This window comes from Pongo abelii, chromosome 18 (assembly GCF_028885655.2).
Source record: "Pongo abelii isolate AG06213 chromosome 18, NHGRI_mPonAbe1-v2.0_pri, whole genome shotgun sequence".
In the NCBI taxonomy this organism is placed as follows: Eukaryota; Metazoa; Chordata; class Mammalia; order Primates; family Hominidae; genus Pongo; species Pongo abelii.
The window spans coordinates 49,491,708-49,511,121 of record NC_072003.2 but is presented as its reverse complement, the minus strand read 5'-3'; the positions used below and the strand labels follow the sequence as shown (position 1 = coordinate 49,511,121).

At 54.1% G+C, this 19,414-nt stretch overlaps 1 protein-coding gene across 7 annotated transcripts in view; it reads right to left on the bottom strand.

The window, feature by feature from the left end:
- ADCY7 (adenylate cyclase 7) overlaps nucleotides 1-19,414 on the bottom strand; it is a 73,583-nt gene that overhangs the window by 37,954 nt on the left and 16,215 nt on the right. The window contains exon 1 of one of the 7 annotated variants that reach the window (XM_009250706.4): nucleotides 13,579-13,844. The exons of 5 other annotated variants lie outside the window; for them this stretch is intronic. The gene's annotated coding sequence lies outside the window, so the exon portion shown is untranslated. Of the gene's footprint in view, nucleotides 1-13,578; nucleotides 13,845-19,414 lie in introns of those variants that run through there. One more of the 7 variants, XM_009250707.4, reaches the window with a different exon arrangement.

The following is a 19,414-nucleotide window of genomic DNA, read 5'->3' as shown; positions in this document are numbered from 1 at the left end:
CACAAAAACTAGACAACCTAAGAGATGGATAAATTCCTGGACACACAATCCTCCCATGATGAGCCAGAAAGAAACTGATTCCCTGAACAGACCAATAATGAGCTCCTAAACTGAATCAGTAATAAATAGCCCACCAATAAAAGGCCAGGACCTGATGGATTCACAGCCGAATTCTACCAGATGTACGAAGAAGAGCAGGTACCATTCCCACAGAAACTATTCAAAAAAATTGAGGAGGAGGAACTCCTCCCTAACTCATTCTATGAGGCCAGCATCATCTTGATACCAAAAACTGCCAGAGACACAACAAAAAAGAAAAAAAAAAGTGTTCTTTGTTCCTGAAATCCTCCCCTCCACTTCATTCATTTGGTTAAGCGTTACCCTGATCAGTCTCCCCTTTAAAATGCACCCCCAAGGCTCCAGCTGCCAATGGTAATGAATCCAGGTCCACTATGTCTCATACCCATTCTAATGCTAGTTAGTGACTGCCCAGGGAGAGTTCGTCCATGCATTCCTTCAGCAGATATGCACTCATGCCTTCTGTGCACCAGGCACCAGGCCAGGTACCAAGAGGAAATTCTGCTCAGGAAATGAGCTCCCAGAAGGCAGAATCCTTAGCACTGTCCCGAGCAGGGGCAAAGCCTGCTAGGGTATCTGCTAGGGCTCTGCACACAGTGGGTGTTCAGGCAACAGTGTTTATCAATTGACTAAGCAATCAACCAGGCTCCCCTGTTGGAGAAATAGCCCTACTTTTTCCTCACTCTTGCTTGAAATTCAATTAGTGATTCATTTCTTTAAGCACTGCCCTCACTAGCTTCCCCCTTCAGAAGGGAAACACTTTCACACCCACATTTAACAGATTTCTGATCCCTTTTCCCTTGATAAGGAAGAACAGAAAGGGGAAGTTCAGCTGGCCATGGGGGACCTCACATGGTGCTCATCCTGCCCAGGACAAGAGGGTGCTGGCTGACTTCCCACATTGCCTAGGGCCCCACCCTGACAGTGGGTCCAGCAGTGACAGCAAGACATGAATGGGGCTGGGAGGTACAAGAAGAGCTCCACAGACCTGGCACGGTGGCTCACACCTGTAATCCCAGCACTTTGGGAGGCCAAGGCAGGTAGATTGCTTGAGGCCAGGAGCTCGAGACCAGCCTGGCCAACATGGTGAAACCCCGTCTCTACTAAAAATAGAAAAGTGAGCCCAAGGTGGTGGCGTGTGCCTACAGTCCCAGCTACTCGTGAGGCTGAGGCATGAGAATCACTTGAACTCAGGAGGCAGAGGTTGCAGTGAGATGGGATTGCACCACTGTACTCTAGCCTGGGCAACACAGTGAGGCTCTGCCAAAAAAAAAAAAAAAAAAAAATCCATTTCACAGGCCCATGGACAGATGCAACCCAGAGTAACCACTGTCCTGAAGGGGACAGGAAGGATGTGCATTTGAGTCTTAACTCTTAGGCTGCTAGTATTCTGTATAGAAAGGCAGCATTCACAAGACAGCAAGCAAGCTGGATTCACAACTTATACCAGGATTATTTCCAAAGAGAGCAAGAAACTATGGGAGAATTCTCATATGATGCTATAGTGAATATGGCCTTTTTATCCTGACACAAAACCCAAAAGCCATAAAGAAAAGACTGATAAATTCAGTTACATGAAAAAACAAAATATACATGGTAAAAACTACCAAAAGCACAATCAAAAGACACGTGACAGATTAGGGGAACATTTGTGATTCATATCACAAGGAGCTAATCTCCTTCATATGTAAAGAGCTCCCACAAATCAAAAAGAAGACCAATAGCCCAATAGAAAAATGGGAGAAGACTAGGAAGAGAAAGTTCATAGAAAAGGCAATCTAAATGACTGTTAAACATTTGGAAGGGCCAGGCATGGTGGCTCGTGCCTGTAATCTTGGCACTTAGGTAGGCTGAGTCAGGCGGATCACATGAGGCCAGGAGTTCGAGACCAGCCTCAGCAACATGGTGAAACCCCATTTCTACTAAAAAATACAAAAATTAGCCAGGTGTGGAGGTGCATGCTTATAATCCCGGCTACTTGGGAGGCTGGGGCACAAGAATCGCTTGAACTCAGGAGGCGGAGGTTGCAGTGAGCCAAGATAATGCCTGTAAACCAGCCTGGGTGACAGAGTGAAGCTCTGTCTCAAAAAAAAAAAAAAAAAAACAACAAAAACCCACAACCAACCCACAGCATTTGGAAGGAAGCTGACCACACTCGTAATGAAACACAAATTAAAACTACCATGGTAGGCCGGGCGTGGTGGCTCAAGCCTGTAATCCCAGCACTGTGGGAGGCCGAGGTGGGCGGATCATGAGGTCAGGAGATCGAGACCATCCTGGCTAACATGGTGAAACCCCGTCTCTACTAAAAATACGAAGCCGGGTGTGGTGGCAGGCACCTGTAGTCCCAGCTACTCGGGAGGCTGAGGCAGGATAATGGTGTGAACCTGGGAGGTGGAGCTTGCAGTGAGCTGAGATTGTGCCACTGCACTCCAGCCTGGGCGACAGAGCAAGACTCTGCCTCAAAAAAAAAAAAACAAAAAACAAAAAACAAAAACCTACCATGGTAGCCAAGCACAATGGGATGCACCTATAGTCCCAGCTACTTGGGAGGCTGAGGAGGCAGGCGGATCACTTGAGCACAGAAGTTTGAGTCCATCCTGGGTAACATAGCAAAATCCCCATCTTTAAAACAAAAACAAAACTACCATGGAAAACCATTCTTACCTATCCAATGGGCAAAGATCAAAGCATTTCATAAGTCTCATAAGTCTGTGTTGGAAACAGGCACTCACATTCCCTCCTGGGCAGGAATGTGAGTCAGTACAACCCCCCGTGAAGGTAGTTTAATAATATCTAACAAAGTCACTAAAGGACATATTTGCTTTTTGACCTACCAAATCCACTTTGAGTAATGTATCATACAAACACTGTCACAAGTATGAAATGACGTAAGTACAAGATTAGTCATTGAAGCATTATTTGTAATAACAAAAGATTGAAAATAATATACCTATCAGTCAGGAACTGGTGAAATAAATTATGAAACAACCTTACAATGGAATACTATGCAGCTGTCAAAAAGCCTGAGGCCACTTGAAACTAATGTTACAGGGTATCCTGTGAAAAATCCACATGGCAATGCCTGAAACAAATAAGGATGGAACCAGGACATAGAAAAACCAAAACTGTTGATTTCACAGAATGGATAAATCCCACTTCTCATTTTCAGTTTCTATTCCTATTGTCAGTGTGTTGCTTATGTGATTAAAAAAAAAAAAAATGTCTAATAGGAAAAATGAATCTCAGGTCCATCACACCTAAATTGCATGACCTAGCCAGGTACAGTAGCTCATGCCTGTGATGTCAGCTATTCAGGAGGCCGAGGTGGGAGGACTGCTTAAGACCAAGAGTTCAAGATCAGCCTGGGCAACACAGTGAGATGCTATCTCTAAAAAAATTTTTAAACTAAGCCAGGCACAGTAGTATGTGCCTGTAGAGCCAAAAACTTGGGAGGCTGAGGCAGGAGGACCTCCTGAGTTCAGGTCAAGGCTGCAGTGAGCGATGATTGTGCCACCGCACTCCAGCCTGAGAAACAGAGCAAGACTCCATCTCACTCATTCATAAATTAAGTATTAAAAGAAATAAGACATTACATGACCTGACAGACTCTCTGTGCCTCAGTTTCCTCATTTTAACAAAAGGAGAATAAGAGCCCTACCCCACAGGGTTGTGAAAGGATTCAGTTGGGGGTGATGCAAGCTGTGTGCTGAGCCACCCCTGGCACAAAATGCCCCAGTCTAGACGGCATGCATCACCAGGTTGTCAGAAAGGGCCATGGGGTGCAGAAGTGAGAGGGCCCGGCACCTGTCCCCTCCCCTCAACCCTGCCATGAGCCAGCAGCACTGGGGGTGAGGAGGCCCAGCCCCCACTCTGACCTATGGGTGCCCAGCCTCTGGGAAGTAGAGAGAACACTGGTCAGCAACTCAGGCCGGCTTTCCAGGGCCATGAGTGGCAGTGTGGGCTAACCCCTCCATGTAGGGCCTAGTTGGGCCTCAAGGGAGCGGCCATCCCACCCAACCCAAGTCAGAGGGAGGTGGTGATGTTGGCCTGAGCTGGAGGGAGCTCACAGGTGACATCCCAGGCAGAGTCGGGTCCTCGACCCAAGCCTTCCAGGCTTGCTGGCAGGAGACGGCACAGTACCCAGGCCTCAAGACAAGCTCTGCGACCTCTGAGCCCAGCTGGGAGACAAACTGGGCCAAAAACCACCTGGCTGGCTGTCTCCTCTGAGAACCTGCAGAGAACCATGAATGGGCTGGAATAAGGCCCGTCCCCCTGACTACCCAAGGGTGGTGGGTGGGGGTGCTCTCGCTCCATTTCTAGCCAGGACAACTGACCCTGGGACCTTAATCTCCAAGCCCAAAGCCCACCTGCTGGGAAACAGTGGAGCTAGGATTCGAACCCAGGCCTACCCCTCTCCAAGGCCCAGTGCAGATTAACTCTCTACCTGCATTTCCTGAGGTGCATTCTGCCCAAAAGCAGGGACATGAAAAGCTACATATGCGCAGCCACACACATCCACAGCTGTTTCTGGTCACAGGTGGTGCTGAGCTCAACATTCTCCTCTTCCCCATTTAAAGATTCCCCCACACACATTAGCAAATTAAAGGCTCTGACAAGTCCTGCAGGAAAGAAGCCTGCTGAATTAAACACAACTGAACATTTCCCCATCCTTTTGTTAATGAGACTTTTTTTGCACTGAATCCCTAATGAACCTCCTTTGGGAAATGCTGACTTTGGAGTCTCTGAAACCCACCTAGGAACTCCTCCCCGAAGAAGCCCCCCTGGGCAGCTGTGGCCTGTAGAGCCCACTAGCCTCCCCTTAATTGACAGCCTATAAAGCTCTTTAATGCTGGAGGCCCCACTTACCCACCTCCACCTGACCCCAGGTTGGGCTAGCTGCGCACAAGAAGGTTGCAGGTGCTGGGGGGACAAGCCCATGCACCTGCCTGTGGGCCAGAACACCTACCCTGACTTTAGCCTCCCAGGTGGAGGTGAGAGGAGAGGCCTGAGTGAAAGACCAGGGCTCTCAGGTGCTCAGGGTCTCAACAGCGCCCTCCTTAGGCAGTTTTCAGCTGGGAAGCACCTTGCCCTGGGGAAAAGCAAGCAGGAAAAGAGCTCCAAGTGCCAACCCGGCAAAGGGCTCCTGACGAATTTCCTGCCTCTCCCGTGGAATGCAGAGGAGTGGCCCACCTGCCTCAGTTTCCCCATCTGCCACAGTGCAGGGAATAGAGCCCTGGGCTGAATGTCAGGTGATATAAGGTACAGTTCCAGCTCTCCCTGTCACCAGCTGTGTGACTCAGATAATTCTTCACCCTCTCTGGGCCTGACTCCTCCAGGGCAGGAAAGGCCTCCAGGGTCTCTGAGGTCCCTTCCCACTCAGACCAGCAGAGAAGCCAGTCACAGAGAGGTCAGTGGGAGAGGCCTCTCCCACCCAGAGCTCAGCGGGCCACCCATGGAGCTCAGTGAGGCGTCACTGCCTAGCCCGGCCTCCTGTCCCAACGGCAAGCCTGAAGCCACCACCTGGCCCGGAGGCCTCCAGTTTGGCCTCCATGACACCAGCTCGCAAAGTGCCCAGCCCCAAACCAAGGCAATAAGACCCTCACTTCCCCAAGGCTTCCTGAGAACCCAATCCAGGCTTAGGGGGCAGGAGAGACACAGAGGGGACTGCCTCGTGAAACCACGCCAAGAGCCCGGAAGAGCCCTTCGGCAGGGGAAGCAGCCACACCCGGCCTCCCCCACCAACCACAGCCCCAGCTTCCGGGTCTGCACCCACACAGAGGCTCAAGAGCCCTCGCCATGGCTGTCCCTGGAGCCCAAGCCCCCATTCCCGGTCACTCACAGCTTCCTTCCACAAACCCTGCCCTTACGGAGCTACTGGGCACAGGAGGTCACTGTGATGGAGTCTCACGCCACAGGAGCCCCATGGCCCCCGAAACCAGGCCTCCCACACCTACCCAGGACCCCCCAAAACACCAAGCCCGATCTCTGCTCACCCCTTGGCCAAAAAACACCTCTGGAGCTTCCCGGGCCTCCTCTGTGGCTGCGTGATTTGGCTGATTTCGGTTCCCCAAACAAGCCCCACCCTTTCATCTCCAACTCTGGCAATCTAAAAACACGCCCACCTCCTCACCTCCAAACGCCTTCTGCCTGGCGAACTCCTGCCCGCCCTTCAGGGCCAACCTGAGCTGCCACCTCTTCCAGGAAGGCTGCCTGGTCCCCTCCCAGTCTGGCCTCGTTCCTTAGCTTCCCCAGGGCCTGCACCTCCCACAGAAGCACAGGCCACCCTGACCTGTCACTACCTGGCTGCACGTCCAGCCAGGTGCTACCCAGCTCCCAGGATCTAACCCTGCCGGGTACATGGGGACATCAAACCCCATACTCCACAGACTAGGGGGTACAGCCAGCACTGAACTGGCAGCTAAGGACTGGGCCCCAACCCTGGAGTCCCCAGTCCCATCTGCATGAGCTCTGGCAGGTGATCTGCCTCTCAGGACTCAGTTTCTCACCTGAGCAATGGGGATGAAACCCTTCTCTTCGCTCCATGGCCTATTCTAGCAGTGACATGACCTCATAGCTATAAAACCTCATAAACCCCCACTGCACATGGAAAGGGGCCCATCCTGCCACCAGGAAAGAGGCCACATGTTGGCGCCACCAGACCCCCATCTGCCAAGTGCCACTGAGCTCCTGCCTGAAGCAGTGCAGGGTTAGGTGCTGCTGCTGCTACAACACACAAGACAGGCACGGGTCCCCTGAGGAGCTCACGCCAGGAGGAGGGCAGATTGTCATAAATGAGCCCAGTGAGGGAAAGAAATGCCAGGGCAGGCAGAAGGGAAGGCAGGAAAGCATGGTGGTTGGGAGCACAAGCTCTGAGATCCAACAGCAGGCTGTGAATCTCAGCTCCCCCTTGGAGGAGCTGTGTGACCTTGGGCATGTTCCTGAACCTCTCTGGGCCTCAGTTTCCTAACCCACAGAACGGACTGGTAACAATACCAGTTCTCAGGGGCTTCATGTAGATGTGGGCACACAGCAAGTACCATCATCCAGGGCCACCCCAGTCAGCTCCAGACACCAGGGTGAGCAGCCTGAGAGATCGTGACATAAACAGGCACTGGGGACACACTTCAGTACCAGGGTCTCAGCCTCACTTCCTGCCTGCCCCCAAAGGGCAGCTCTGCTCTTGTACCCATGCCCAGGAGAGCTGAGCCTGACAAAGGGATACAGAAGTGCTGGTCCCTGCCCCCAGGGGATGGAGCAGTGTCTCCAGGGAGTCTGGGTATATCAAAAGAGGCCACTTCCCGTTAGCCCAGGCCCCCCCTTAAAATAGCTCCTTCAGACAACTTAAAAGGGCTCTTCCTCCCAGCCAGATGGGGTACCGGAGACAGGCCTGGGGGCCCAGGAGCCAGATGCACACATACAGAAGGAGGTCTCATCCCAGCCTACACCAGCACCCTGGACCCCTGCTCCAGCGAGGAGATGCCCAGGAGGAGGGAGACCCAGACTCCCAAGAACAGCAGCAGGACCAAGACAAGCCCACAAGACTGGCCCCCAGTCCACACCCCTCCCATGAGTGAGGCCAAGGGACGTGCTTGTGAATGCGGCAGGGCCTGCGACTCCAACGTAGCTCTTACCAGGATGACACATCAGCCCCAAGGCTGCATAGCTCCCTGGGCCTCAGTTTCCCCATCTGTGCAGAGCAGCTGCATCCCAGGGTGCTAGGCTTCTCCCTGCCCAGCCAATCAGTGACTCCAGGAAGCAATGACCTCAGTGAGCTGTGCCCGAGGCAGTGTGACTGAGTTGTTTCAGAGGCCAGCATGAGGAAAGCTGGCCAGTTACAGGGGCAGGAAGGGCACCCTGGAGGGCAGGAAGAGCCTGGGGCCTGGAAGACAAAGCACCCCGATCAGGGTGCCCTGGGTCCAGCAGCTTCCAGGGATTCGGCCCTAGAAGGCGGGTGGTGGCACCACCCACTGCAGGTATCTTCTGTCTTCTGGAGACATGAGCTCCTCCCCAGGGGACAGGCCTGTGCCTGAGGGTCATGGCCGCTCCTTCTGCCCCGTCACCTCCAGCATGTCCTGATACCCTGGGAGGAGGCAAGAATGGGCAGAGCCTGGGGCCAGGAAACACAACTGGAAACTGGGGTACCTGCACCAAAGACCTCCCTTGGCTTCCCTTTCCCTCAGGCCCAGTCGTGGGGTCACCCTTCCAGTGGTCAGCGGTGGTGGGGGAGACAGGGACATAAAGGGAGGATGGCGAGAAGAGGGTATCCCGGCATCCTTTGGGCCCCAGCCACAGCAAGACAGGGGCTCAAAGCAAGGCCAAGGGGGTGGGGGAGGCGACTGAGTGAACGGCTCAGGAGCAGAGCCGGCTGGGTCCCCTCTTCTCCCCATGCTGGAGGACCCCTGAAGGAGGCCCTCACCTGGGGGACACAGCCAAGGAGCGGTTGGGGAGAACACCCCAGGCAGCGGGAACTGTGGGGGCCAAGGGCGGGAAAGGGGCAGGAGAGAGCCAAGCTGGGGATGAAAATGTCAGGGGGGCTGGCCCAGAGTGGATGACGGCGACAAGCAGCGGGAGTGGGGAGGGAAGTCAGGCCCGGTCGAGGAGGGCCTCACAAGCCAGGAGAAACTGACCAGATGGCTGTGCTCTAGAACAGGGAGGACCTTCTCCCAGGCCCAAAGTCAGCCGTCCCCACCCCATCCTAACACAGAGTCTGCTCAGGTTCATCTCGGCAGCACTGGGCTGTGCTGTGCTCAGAAAATGCCTGTGAAATTGGCCCATCAAAGAGGACAGGCCAGGTGTGGTGGCTCATGCATGTAACCCAGCACTTTGGGAGGTCGAGGTGGGAGGATCTCTTGAGCCCAGGAGGTCAACGCTGCTGTGAGCCATGATCAGGCCACTGTACCCCAGCCTGGGCAACAGAGCCAGACCCTGTCAAAATAAAAAATGAGAGAGCAGGTGGCAGCAGGAAAGCACAGTCCTAGGTATTCCAAGGAAAAAGGCCACCAAAGAGGAACAGAGCTCTGGTCCCAGACTCACTGCCCAACCCTTCTCCACCCCGACACTGGTCCCTTCTAGAAAGGCTTCCAGGCTTCCAGGGGAGAGCAGGGAATGGAGGGTGCTTCGGCCAAGCAGGTCTGCACTCAGGGTTGGGCAATACCCTAGCCATGATGTGGCCAATTGAGAAATCCGTGGGCAGCAGCAGGTCAGGCCAGATGCCTATGGCAAGCTGGGCGACACCGTGCCACTGTCCTTGGTGGGGAGGGGGCCACTGGACAGATGAGGGGGCTGGCGGGATCCCCGGCACACACAGCTGGAGGGGCTCCAGCCACTGCGTGGCAACCTCTCAGCCTGGGCACACCAGTCTCAGGTGACTGGGAAGGGTGTTCACCCAGCTAGCCCTCCCATTAACCTACCTGAGCACTGCCATCAGCCCCATTTTACAGATAAGGAAACTGAGGAACAGAGAGAAAATGATTAGCCCAAGGGATATAGGTGACAGGGAGGCTGCTCAGCTCAGCCCTGCCCGCCTATACCACCCAGCCTCCCCCAGGGAGGTCCAGTCTCTCACCCATGGCAGGACAAGGCAGAGGAGAGCCTCACGACACTGATAGTGACGCACACTTCCACTTAGGTAGCGCCTCCACTGTGCCAGGCGCAGAGTGTGCATCAGCTCGTTTAATCTTTACAACCACTTGATGCAGGGGGTACCTTTACCAACCCCATTTCACAGGTGCAAGAAACAGGCTCCATCCCTTGCTCCTCTCACACGCTGTTGGGAGGAGGCAGAGCAGAGCTGGAACCCATGCCGCCAGACCAGAGCACAGTCCAGTTCTGCCTGGAGGCAGGGGGCTGGACCGGATAACCTCTGGAAGACCCCTGCTTCTCTGGCTGGTGTTCAGATGTGGTCTCATTCTCCAGTTCCAACTAACTTCCAGCTCTTGGCTACATGTGTCTATCTATCTGTTTATCTATCTATCTAGCTAGCTAGCTAGCTATCTGAGACAGGGTCTTGCTCTATTACCCAGAGTGGAGTACAGTGGCATGATCTCAGCTCACTGCAGCCTCCACCTCCTGGGCTCAAGCAATCCTCCTGCCTCAGCCTCCTGAGTAGCTGGGACTACAGGCATGCACCACCATGCTGGCTAATATTTGTAATTTTTTTGTAGAGTTGGGGTTGTGCCATGTTGCCTAGGCTGGTCTCAAACTCTTGAGCTCAAGTGATTCACCCACTTCAGCCTCCCAAAGTGCTGGGACTGCAGGTGTGAACCACGGTGCCTGGCCACACGCGTCTTTTAAAAGTAGTAAATGCCTCCCTCCCACCCCATGAAAAGCTAGAATGGGCTGCTCTGATACAGGCATCCACTGTGACCCACTCTGCATGCTCCCTCAAAGGCCTGGAACTTTCTCCAGCGGGGTTAAGCGCTGCTCTCTCCCTGGGCAGTGGGAGAGGTGGGAGAGGGGATGCTGCATCACCTCAGTATGAACAAGTCCACATCTTCTTCCTCCAGGACAGCAGGAGGGAGGCAAGGAGCGGTGCTGAGGGACAGGCCACCCAGCCACCTCTGTGACCCTTGCAATGACAGGGAGTGGACAAACTGCCTACCTCCCAGCTAAGGCACAACCCAACCACACATCCAGGAAAGCATGTGAGACAGCCCTCCCTGGCCCAGCCACGCAGAAGGCCTTGTCCTACCCCTTCCCTCCTGCAGTGGGCCCAGCGAAGGCCAGGCACAGGGCAGGGTAGGGGAGGCCCTCACAGGAGCCCAATTCCTCATCCTCCCAGTAAGGACCACCCCCATGAATCCCTCAGCACCAACCAGAGCCCCTGTTCTCAGCTTTGCCCCATCTGATCTCGCCAAAGACACAGTGTCCTGGCCCTGACTCCAGGCTCAAACACGGCAGCAGACCACACTGTGGTGGGCACAACTGGATGCCTGGAGACCGATCTGCTGGGTGATTCAGGATAGACAGCCCCTCTGGGGCCCTGTCTTCTCTGTAAACTGGAGGTGAACAGCACCTACCACATGGAGCGGTGGAGGAGGTGGGGAATGGGTCAAATCAGTAGCTATAAACTGTAGAGTGGGGTGCATGTCCCCAGTGCAACCATCGAGTCAGACTTTTGTCTCTTTTTAAAAATTTATTTACTTATTTTGAGACAGGTTCTCATTCTGTCACCCAGGCTGGAGTGCAGTGGCACAGTCATGGCTCACTACAGCCTCCAACTCCTGGGCTCAAAGGATCCTCCTGCCTTAGCCTCCCAAGTAGCTGGGACTACAGGCACACAACACCACACCCAGCTAATTTTTGTATTTTTTTGTAGAGACGGGGTTTCACCATGTTGCCCAGGCTGGTCTCGAACTCCTGGGCTCAAGTGATCCACCCACCTTGGCCTCCCAAAGTGCTGGGATCTTTTCTCCTTTTGAGACTCTCCTGCGGCCTGTCCAGAGGCCACACTCCAGCCCACCTTCTACTTCCTGAGCTCTCCCTACACCAACCTCCATGCCCTCAAGCAAACCTCCCAGACCTACTCCTGGCAAAGAGGTTCTGTAATACCAGCTTCACCCTCATCACCCGGAAAACAGCTGCTAGTAAACAGCTGCTTCTTTCATGAAAACAGCACTAGAAGGCTGGGCGTGGGGCTCATGCTCGTAATCCCAGCACTTTGGAAGGCTGAGGCAGTAAGATTGCCTGAGCTCATGAGTTCAAGGTTGCAGTGAGCTATGACCACTCCACTGCACTCCAGCCTGGGTGACAGAGTGAGATTCTGTCTTAAAAAAAAAAAAAAAAAAAAAAAAGAGGCTGGGGGTGGTGGCTCACACCTATAATCCCAGCACTTTGGGAGGTCGAGGTGGGTGGATCATTTGAGGTCAGGAGTTCGAGACCAGCCTGGCCAACATGGTGAAACCCCGTCTTTACTAAAAATACAAATATTAGCCAGGTGTGGTGCTGTGGTACCTGTAGTCCCAGCTACTCAGGAGGCTGAGGGAGGAGGATGGCTTAAGCCCAGGAGGCAAAGGTTACAGTGACCCAAGAGGGTACCACTGCACTCCAGCCTGGGCAACAAACAGAGACTCCATCTCAAAAAATAATAATAAATAAAAATAAGAAAGAAAGAAAATACCACCGGAGACACTGCCTCCACAAAGTTCACACCTTCCCTTCTGAGGGCCACAGAATCTGGAAAAATCTGAGAGCCTCCCCTCCCCCACACCCTGTACCAGGAACTGCAGGTAAACCTTGGGAATTCAGGGCCTCTGGAGGTGGGAAGACAGACAACTGGGTGGGAAGCAAAGGCTGTGCAGCAAATGCCTTCCTGAGCTGCAGCCCCCCTCAGCCTCCTGCACTTCCTGCAGGGCCGGCACTTGGCACTTCCTCTCAAATTGGCTGGCTTGTCACTTTTGTGTCTTCTTTGGCCTCGTCTAAGATAATAATACAGTCATGACGTCACAATGTCAATGTCCTATTTACAGATTTCTTTTCCCCAAGACAAATACTTAGATTTTAAATGTGTCCTTCCACATACAGGCTAGAACTCCCTGCGATTCCCTGGGCAGCCCGGTCCTCACTCCGAGAAACACTGGTGTTGAGTCCACCCCTCACAGCCTCCACCTGCACGATGGTGATGCTAGTGAAGGCCCACGGTCACACAGCCCTTCCAGACACATCCAGCCCACACTGGCTGCCCGTCCAGGCCTTGGACCCAGGGACCCTGTCGTAGGTGGCCTGGCCTGGCCCCTACCTCCAGGCCCTCGGCTTCCCCCTCCCGGCCCTCCCTTCTCCTCTCCAGCAATGGCTGTCCAGGGAGGAAGCCCCCAGCCACAGATGTCCCTGCCCTTGACCCTGATGTGATGACACAGAGAAGAGGCAACTGCCTCACCCTCTGTGCACACACGTTTAGATGAATGCATAGAAAGCTCCAGAAAGACCCACTCCAGATGGTCCACGCGGTCCCTGGGGGATGGAGGAGAGGCATTGCAGGGAAAGGGAAACCAGTCCACTTTTCGGAGGCATCTTGGTTCCCTGACCCTCAGGCATGCACCCCTTTCAGAGGTTTTGTTTGTTTTTTGTTTTATAATTTCATAAAATTAGTTGAATTGCCCTTCCCTCGCCAATGTTTCCTTTCATTGAGAAAAGTCATGTGTGCTTGTAAATGTAAAATTACACCCTCGAGAAGGAGTGTGGACATTTGAGAGTCTGTGGTTCCTAGAATTCCAGATGGAACGGGCCAGATGTACAACATCGTGGTCACAACCGCACTTTCTTGTCAGGCTGGGAAAAGCCAGTGACAAGTCGCCTCTGGTCCCCTGTTGAGGGGCCGCCTCTCCCAGCCATCTGCCCAGTAGGCTCCCGGAGCCTCCTACTCCCCCAGCCCAGACCCTGCCCAGTGCACTCCCAGGCCAGGCTGCCGGGTGAGCTGCTTCCCACCCACTGTCCAGCCCGGTCCCCTGGGGCTCAAGCCACTAGGACGGGTGACACTCCATCCCCACACCCCGCTTTTACCTGGCTCTCCTCCCGGGCCCCAGCAGCCGGCCAGGGTCTGCAGGGAGGTGGCCCGGCCCCCGCCTGCCCTTCCTCAGACACGTCCAGGCTCACCCATCCGAAGGCTCCTTCCACGCTACCTAATGAGAGTGAGTCACATCTGGGACCCACCACTTCCTGCTCCGGCAGCGGCGGCGGCGGCGGCGGTGGCAGCGAGGCTAAGGCACAGCCCGCAGCCCAGCCTCTCGGAGTGTGCAGGGCCCCCTCCCCCAGCCACAGTGCTGCTCTCCGCAGCCTGGGAGCTGCCAGGCCTGGGAGCTGTCGGGCTCCAATGACTTCATGGAAATTTGAAGCTTGAAGCTGGAACAATTTTGAAAAAAATATAATAATAATAAAACAAGCACCAAAAACCTCCATTAGAAGCCCCAAGACAACTGTTCGAAGTGGGGAGCAAATGCAACCTTAGTGAGCAATTAGCAATTAGCGGTCTGGCCTGAACCTCCTGCGGGCTCTGACGCTCACAGACAGGCCCCCCTCGCCTTCCTGGGACTCAATTTCCCTATCTATGTAGTAAGGTGGCCCCGTCCACCTCTGAGAGGGGCGCAGGAGAGGTCAAAGATCTTCCAGCCCAGCCCACTGCCTCTCCATCTCACCTGCGCTCCCGTGCTGGGAGCAGGGCAGGGGCGGGCCCATCCTTGGGGCTCCTATTCCAAAATCAGAGTCCCTGGAGAACCCCAACATCCCTGGGCACCATGAGGCTGGGAATCAAACCCCAGCACCCCTTCTGCTATGCCAGGCCTCAGTTTCCCCACTGGGATCATGGGGTGCTCAGTGGTGAGGGAGCAGATCAGGAGAGGCTAAGAGGAGGGACTGGAGACTCACAAAACAGAGGGAGAGGCCTCCAGTCCTCTGGCCACAGCAGCACCTGGTCCTCAGGGAGCCCTTCTGAGCATGTGACTGGCATCCTGGGATTATGAGCTCCTCAAAGCAAGGTTGTACCTCCTCCACCTCCCACATCCGGGGTCAGACACCCCTCTTCTGGTCTTCTAGCCCCTGCACCTTCCTCCATCATAGCACCTCTGTGCTGTGACCACTGGTTGCTGGTCTGTCTTTCCTAGGTTATATCCTTGAGGAGGGCAGAGATGGGAGGGCAGCTGTAATGTCAACAGCTGTGTCCCCAGCATCCAGCCCCAGCCGGTCACAGAGTAGACATCCCACGCATACCGATCAGGTGGAACTGGACACGTTAGGTGCTGTCTCTGTGCCAGGCCCCATGCAGGGAACTAGCAGGTGATCTAAGGTCTGCCATCTGGTGGAGACAGGCATAGGACTCACACAGGGTTCCAGGCTGCTCCAGAGGCCACAGGAGGGAGTGGGAGACCTCAGGGGATCCTCCCCATCAGGGTTGCCCTCCTATCAGCAAATGTCTCCCCAGCAAATGTCCCAGAGCAGAGAAGGAACAGACATAATCATCATCAAGAGAGGGGAAAGACAAGCCACTGACTAGGAGAAAGTCACATCCTATATGACTGACAAAAGACTCCTCCCTAGCATATATAAAGATCTCCCAGGCCGGGCACGGTGGCTCATGCCTGTAATCCTCGCACTTTGGGAGGCAGAGGTGGGCAGATCACCTGATGTCAGGAGTTCGAAACCAGCCTGGCTAACATGGCAAAATCCCGTTTCTACTAAAAGCATAAAAACTAGCCAGGCTTGGTGGCATGTGCCTGTAATCCCAGCTACTTGGGAGGCTGAGGCAGGAGAATCGCTTGAACCTGGGAGGCGGAGGTTGCAGTGAGCCGAGATCACGCCACTGCACTCCAGCCTGGGCAACAGAGTGAGACTCTGTCTCAGAAAAAAAAAAAAAAAAAAAAGACCTCCCACAAACCAATAAGAAAAAGACAAACGGCCAAATTAAAAGATGAACAAGAGACTTACACAGGTACTTCAACAAAGAGGATGCCAAAATGACCAATAAGCACATGAAAAAGGCACTCAACACCATTAGTCACCAGCAAATTAAAACCATATAGAGATTCCACTGTACCACTAGAATGGCTAAAATTAAAATGAAAATACCAAGTGTTGACAAGGGGGAGAAGCAGCTCTTCACTCTCATGTACTGCCAGTGGGAATGTAAAATGGAGCCACCGTGATGAAAACTGACTGGCAGTGTGGACAAAAGCAAACCATATGCTTCCCCAATGACTCAGCAATTCAATCTCAGGTATTTACCCAAAAGAAATGAGTACATGTGTCCACAAATGACTTCTATCCAAGTGTTCAGAGAAGCTTTCATCCTAACAGTCAAACTGCAAACCCAAACATCCTGCAATGAGTAAATGGATAAACAAATTTTCATATATTCACACAACAGAAAATTACTCAGCAGTAAAAAGGAACAGATCACTGCTAACACACAACATGAATGAATATCCGAGATGGCAAGGAGAGTGAAAGACCCACCCACAAAAGACACATTCAGCACGTTTCCATTTATATGAAACTTCAGAAATGATGAAACTAATCTACAGTGACAGACAGCAAGACAGCGGTTGCCTCTAGGGAGGCCGCTGATTGGAAAGGGGCACACAGGAACCTTCTGGGGGCTGAGGAGATTCTAAATCTCCCTCTGGGTGCTGGTTATACAGGCGAGTGCCTAAGTACACTCATTACCCTGTACATTGAAGGTTTGTGCACTTGTCTGTATGTAAATTACCCGTCCATTTTTAAATGGGTACTGAGGGATACCCGTTTGCATATGCAGGAGGGCATGGTGCTGGATGCTCAGTAGATTCAGGAAACAGAACAGATCTGACCTGGCCCAGTGGGCGAGAGGCTGATGAGACACATGCTCAAACCCTGAGGAAAGCACGGCGTGGAGATGGAGCCGCTGGGGGAGATATCGGGGGCCAAGGGGAAGGGGCATAGGAGGCAGGGCAAGTCCAGGGGAACGGCAGGTGGGGAGCGACCCACCCTGACCAACATTTCTGCAAGATGATCTCGGCTTGAGAAAAGGGGCGGCTTGGAGAGGGCACATGTGGATGCCTGGACACAGGAGAGGGGTTCCCCACTGCCTGCTGGGAGCTTATGGGGCCCTGGGCTTTCCAGCACCGGCCGTAGAGCAGGGAGTGTGTGCAGATAAACTGGCCATACAGCAGGGGCTGTGTGATAACGAACCCCGCAGTTTGATAATGAGAGGAGCACAGTAAACCCTGCCATTTGATAACCAAGGTTCCTCCTGTCCCACTGAGCAATACCTCCTGCCCTCCCAGGCCGCCCTCCCAGCTTTCTCCTTGGAAGATGTGGCGGTGAGTCTCTTCCCTGCTGCAGCCTCAGCACTGCCTCAAGCCAGCTGCTCCCCGCAGCCGCAGCCACCAGCCACCATTTGACACCCCACCCCCTCACGCTGTCTAGGAGGTCCCGGCAGGCAGGATCTGAGCACACACAGGTCAATGCTCCCTGGGATCCACACAGGCATCACCCAGGACTTTACACACACAGCCTCATGGCACTCCCTGGCAGCCCCACTGAGGAAGGGCCTGCTATCATCCCTCTGTAGAAGAAGGCACCAAGGCTCAGAGACACCACATTGCTGGCCCAAGCACACACAGCTATGAAAAGGCAGAGCCAGGATTCAAGCTCAGGTCTACCTGACTTCACAACCCATGCTCCTGACCCTCCCTGGGAACAAGGACAAGCTTCCATGGGGACAGGCTGCCCCTAACCCCATTACAAGGTAATGAGCATGGTGGGTACCCTCACCCAAGATCTCCCAGCCCTGGCACACAGGGCTCCCAAGTCTGCTGAACAAACACCCTCTTTCTTTCAACTCCCCCAAAGAAGGGCAACCTTGAGCTTTCACAGCAACAGACAGGGAAGGCTGGTTTCTGCTCGGTAGAGGCGCCAGGGCACACAGCACAACCCCAATCCTTTCCTGTCCCTCTCAGCAACCCCCATCCTCTTCCCTGGTGCTAGGGACACAAAACTGACTTGGACATAGTTCCCTTTCATGCAAGTTCCTAGGCTGGGAGGAGCTAAGAGGTGCCCACCAAAGGCATGGCATAAAGCTCTGGGGAGAAGCTGGCAGGGCATGGTGGCTCACGCCTGTAATCCCAGTACTTTGGGAGGCTGAGGAGGGTGGATCACTTGAGGCCAGGAGTTCGAGACCAGCCTGGCCAACATGGTGAAACCCCGACTCTAACAAAAATACAAAAATTAGCCGGGCTTGATGGCGGGCGCCTGAATCCCAGCTACGCAGGAGGCTGAGGTGGAAGGAATACAAAAATTAGCCAGGCATGGTGGCGGGCACCTGAATCCCAGCTACTCAGGAGGCTGAAGTAGGAGGATCACTTAAGCCTAGGAAGCAAAGGTTGCAGTAAGCTGAGGTCACACTACTGCACTCCAGCCTGGGTGACAAAGTGAGACCCTGTCTCAAAAAAAAAAAAAAAAAAAAATCTGAGGAGAAGTACCCAGCACGGTCCAGGCATATGTGGCCCAGAGTTTAGGGGAGAAGGACCTCCTCCCCTGGGTAACAATGGGGGCTCAAGATGAGGCCATGAAACAGCCAGTAGGAGAGACTCAAACTGCAGCCAAAACGAAGCAGACAGTCAAGCTGTCAGTCAGCCAAGGGACAAATAACACTGAGCGCTGAGCAAACAGCTTGGCCCTGCCACACAAACCCAGATGTCGAGCCCTTACTGGGGGGAGGAAAGCCCCAGCACCCACTGGGCTTGGAACTCTGGGCACGTCTCTGTAGGGGCCAGGGGGTATGAGAACAAAAACCACTGTCCATGCCACAGTCACCTCTTCCTTCCCCTAAGGTCAGGGGTTCACGGCACCGGGAGGAGCCCTGGGAGGGTCTGAGCAATCGGGCTGGCCACTTGTTGCCAGCCTCGCCTATCGTCCTGGCGGGATGAAGAGGAGCCTTCAGGAAGGTCCTGCTATTATTCCTCTCTGAGAGCTCTGGAGTCAGGGGCTCCAGGGAGAGACTTTGGCGGAGCTAGGGGACCCTGGTGGCTCAGGGAGCCCCTCTGTAAAGTCAGGAGATGTGGCCCACTCTGCTGGGAGCCCGTGAGGGGCTGTGAGAAATGCCGACAAGGCACATGGTGGGTGCTTGGTGCAAGCCAGCAGGGAGGAGGCCAGCCAGACGTTCTCCCCGCTCTAAACCCTAGATCCATAGGCTCTGTGACGTGCCTGCCCCTCCTTCAAACACCTTCCATGGCTTGCCTGTGCCTCCAGAGGCAAGTCCTGCCTCCTCCTCCTGCCTCTCGGGGACCCCCACCTGGCCAAACACACTTTTCCATCCTTATCTCCCTCCTGCTACCCAGCTGCCTGACTCTTCCATGCCTTTGCTCAGGCCTTAGTGTCCCTGGAATGCTCAAAATGCTACCCATCCCGCCAGGTACAGGTGCCGCCTCTACCAGGAAGCCTTCCCCAGTGCCCCACCACCACCTCCTCTAGGCCACAATGCCACAGACCTCTCCATAGAGGATGTCATGTCCACTTTTGGTAACAGCTCCCTGTTTCTATGGGGAACCAGCCCTGCAGGGGTGGACTCACAACTAGTGTATATTGAGGAATGGGTGTGAGACTCAGGTGGTCCCGTGAAATTCACTTCCGGGACTTTTGATGGGACTGTGGGAAAGTGTTCTCATTCACTTGGCAGTAGGTGTGAGCTATGAGTCACTTGGGCCATCTTTGCCACAGTGGCAGTCAGCCTCCAGTGACCCTTGTCCCCTGGCACTCATGTCCGTGAATGGTCCCCTCCTACACCACCTGTGTGACCAATAAAATATCGTGGAAACCACAATGTGTGGCTTCTGAGATCATGAAAGATACCGCAGCTTCCACTCAA